The sequence below is a fragment of the Schistocerca serialis genome, chromosome 1, assembly GCF_023864345.2.
Source record: "Schistocerca serialis cubense isolate TAMUIC-IGC-003099 chromosome 1, iqSchSeri2.2, whole genome shotgun sequence".
NCBI classification, from domain to species: domain Eukaryota; kingdom Metazoa; phylum Arthropoda; class Insecta; order Orthoptera; family Acrididae; genus Schistocerca; species Schistocerca serialis.
Genome location: NC_064638.1, coordinates 1,147,350,168 through 1,147,354,633, shown reverse-complemented (window position 1 = coordinate 1,147,354,633; position 4,466 = coordinate 1,147,350,168).

Sequence of the window (4,466 nt, the reverse complement as noted above, 5' to 3'; positions counted from 1 at the left end):
CGTCTCCTCTTGGAACACACCATCGTCGTTGGGCATAAACACTGTACCGCGGGATGGACCTAATCAGTCAAAATAGTCATATAAACCTTGGCAGTTATGCGGACTTGCAGAGTAACCGTGGGGTCCATGGGATAGCACGATATGGTTACCCAAATCATCACCGAACCCCACCATGGTCCACTTTTGGGATGTAGACTCGGCCAGAAGTTATAAACAGTGGGAAACTAAACACGTCCGACCAAATGACTTTCTTCCGTAGCCCTATAGTCCAGGCTTTATGGCTTTGGCACCACGTTTTCCTGTCACAGGCATTTGCTTCACAGCTGAGTCGTTTTGGAATTCCAGTTCTCCCAGGAATTCACTGCTTCTGGAGTTGCCTTCGTGTTGTTTTGGCGCTGACCGAATTCGCGTGTGCGACATTCAGTTCTGCACTGACATTTGCAGCTGTCGTCCCCCCACTTTTCGTCACAATGCTTTTCAATGATCGTAGGTCACTATCACTCAAAACACACTTTCAGCCGAATTGTGACTCAGCGCACGTTATTTTTACGATCTGCGTGTATGCAGTATAAATCTTGGTGTAGTGCCTCTTGAAGCACCAAACACTTCGGCTACCTTGGTTAAGCAGGCACCCAACATACGAACACGAACAGTTTCAGTAAATTAGCCTACTATACATATTTTCATTCACACCTTTTATATGAAATCATATTTTGGGGCAATTCGTCATTAAGAGAGAAAGTATTCATTGTACAAAAGCGTGTAATCAGAATAATTGCTGGAGCCCACCCAAGATCCCGTTGCAGACATTTATTTAAGGAACTCGGGATATTCACAGTGCCTTCGCAATAAATATATTCACTTATGAAATTTGTTATTAATAACCCATACTTTAGGACAGTGTGAAACGTCCCCTTAGAAAAATTAATGAATTACTGTGCTGATAAACCTCTTACATTATTTGATTTTCAAACAGCTGAGCAGAACTGAACGTACTCAGACATTTCGCTCTTTACCTATTCTGATCAACACTAAACTGACAGCCAATATTTTTAGCGCAACGCAATCTGACTTTCAATAATCCCTACAAGAGAATGGCCCTGACTAACATTAACCTATACGCCTAACAAATCACTTACCTCCCAAAAATATTCGTTACTCGAACTACTGCAATACAACGAGCACCACTACTGCCAGCTAAATAACTACTGAAGTCACTAACTACTGATAGGATAGTTAGCAAATGAAAGATTTTGATAGAGAACAAACAATGTATTTACCTTAATAGTGTTAAAAGTCATTATATATATATATATATATATATATATATATATATATATATATATCAGCTCATGACATCCAGTCTTACAAATTTACTGTCCCTGATGGACACACGTCCAGATCATCCGCTCTCAAAACTCCGCCATCTCTCTCCCCACCACTGCTGGCGGCTCACCTCCAACAGCGCAACGCTACGCGCTGTTAACATCCAGCTGCCCAACACTACAAAAGCAAACAACAATGCAAACCAGCCACAGACTGCACACAGCACATCCAGTGACTTTCATACAGAGCGCTTCGTGGCGTTACCAATATAAAAACCTAAACAGCCTATTTACAAGTGTTAAGTCGTAACTAGCCGAGTGCAACTAGCGGTGTTGTTAGGGATTTATCCTATCTTAGAGAAAAACAATCCTGTCTCAAAGAGCCAGCACGGATTCAGGAAGAAAAAACTCATGTGAAACACTGCTCGCTTTATTTGTAGGCGACATGTTGAGCCAAGCTATGAGTTAGGTCCCTCATAACAACCTAGCACTACAGAAGAAAGCTCACATGTGGCGATAGTTCAGAATGAACGAATGAGATATGCTAACTCCCACCCAACACCCGAATTTAAGTAAAAGAAACCCAAAAGAAAGGTCGCGAATCAGTTCCCTAACTTAACGTAACTGAAATAAAAACTGATTAATCGCAACCAAAAGCTAAACTTCATAATTCCAATACCTTGGTCCATGCGCTAAGAGGGTCGTTTAGAGGAGGGACATTATGGTTACAGATGCGCCGTGACGTGAAAAGCATGTCGTCGAATGTTCTCTTCAGCTGTCAGATGGAAGGGACATGTCCCACTAAGAAACATATGGCGAACCACGCTCCAGTGACGTATGGAACCAGGCTGACGAATTAGCCTACTAACCGTAGTTGCCCACGCATAGTTTTGAAATTCATTCATTCTCCATGTAACCACGCATGGTCATTTAGCAGAATACATGGGGAACCAATAGGACTTGCACACGTGAAATAAGTGGACAGTTTGGCTTGTCCCTTCTCCAGACGTTTATTAGTAGCTTCACTGAATGATGTGTGTCGTCAACTCACACTATAAGCGTGCATAGATGTAAAGTATTCCGTGATGATGTTACAAACTTTCAGGGATGGTGGAGAAGGGTAAATGTGTCAGTTCGAGGTAAGAGGCTCTAAAATACATACCTTAAGAGCTGCGAGTCTATTTTCATCTCCGGTACTACGAATGACATCTCTTCTACTACATGCTCTTTGGTTTCCGTAATTTTGGAGGAGGTAGTGTGTATCAGAACAAGAAAAATATGTCCAGTAAGTATATGCTCTAAAATGCATAGCTTAAGTGCTATGGGACTTGTTTAGTAGTAGAGATGTGTTTCACAGCAGCAAAGATTAAGGGGGGCTCAGAGTGCTGCAAGCTGTTGTTCATGCAGGTAAAGAGCTGCGAAGACAGTCGGCCATACCCGCCCAACTCAGGTTAAAGAAGGCCGCGCAGCGCGCCATGAAAACTGCACATGTGCGAAAAAAGGAAAAGGAATCCTTTTCAGCAAAGATAAGAATCTGATGGCCATATGAAAACACAAGGCCTCATAGCTAGGGAGCAGCCATTAAGCCCTGGCCTAGCCTGCCGGAATCTTTCTTCAGATTCTAGTAAGGGGTTCTCTGCTTGGCCGGCCGGTCGGAATGGCCGTGCGGTTCTAGGCGCTGCAGTCTGGAACCGAGCGACCGCTGCGGTCGCAGGTTCGAATCCTGCCTCGGGCATGGACGTGTGTGATGTCCTTTGGTTAGTTAGGTTTAATTAGTTCTAAGTTCTAGGCGACTGATGACCTCAGAAGTTAAGTCGCATAGTGCTCAGAGCCATTTCAAACATTTTTCTGGTTGGCTGATACTAGATATTTGGTGCAGGGGCGAGTTTCCGTGCGTGCATAAGTGCAGGTCTTTTGGTTGGACCGTGACCGAAAATCCGTCATGTATTGGGAGGGATTATGTGCCTTCTTCCCCATTGTTTAATCGTGACAAAACCTGGAAAAGTAGGAGAAAAACTTGTCTTTAAAAGTATCATTAGTCGAAACTTGCAAGGTCTGCTGCAATTGGCCGACGAGATTGTGACTCTGGCAAAGCCAGCTAAGTTCTGTTAAGTTAAGTCGGAAGGCACTTCATCTTGCCATCGAGAACACACTTGCTTCGGGAGCGCCGCATACTACACTTGTTCCAGGGTTTTGGGTCTGAGGACTGCAGAGAGAGAGAGAGAGAGAGCGAGATATGCCTCCAGCTTACAGCAGAGTACAGAGGCTGCATAGAAGAGTTTTCAGCCACTACTGCACCTGTCACACAACTTAAGAGTGGTAAGAATGCACCATTGTTACAGCTACTGAGACAAGGGGAATGTGAAGTTAGTTATTGTACATCAGTGTTTCGTTTTGCAGAATTAATTTTGTTTCGTTTTCCAGAATTAATTTTCACAGCCATCTAAGTGCACCCATCATGCACATAGGCAAAAGTGCTGGTGTTCGTCCATGCTTTTCCAGGAACATTTCTTTGAATCACTAACCTTTTTCGCGATCGTTGTCTGTATTTGTGACATAGTTTCGTATTGTGCCTTTAGGTATCCAACCAACCATACCAAGGCAAGGCCTTGCCGCAGTGGATACACCGGTTCCCGTCAGATCACCGAAGTTAAGCGCCGTCGAGCATGGACGGCACTTGGCTGGGTGACCATCCTGGCCGCCATGCACTGTTGCCACTTTTTGGGGTGCTCTCAGCCTCGTGATGCCAATTGAGGAGCTACTCGACCGAATAGTAGCGGCTCCGGTCACAGAAAACCATCATACCGACCGGGAGAGCGGTGTGCTGACCACACGCCCCTCCTATCCGCATCCTCATCTGAGGATGACACGGCGGTCGGATGGTACCGATGGGCCACTTGTGGCCTGAAGACGGAGTGCTTGCTTGCTTGCAATCATACCAGGGCTACAGTTCGTATTTACAATCCCTTTCCACGTACTAAATTAATACTGACTCAGTGAGTAAATCATATTTTTAATCCTTATGGCAATAAACCAGACTGTTGTAGTGACCTTTAGTTTCCTTTCGCAGTCTGATGGACCCTTTCATTAATGTGTCTGTCTGAGGTGTGGTATCTATACTCTCATGCTTAACTGGTCCCG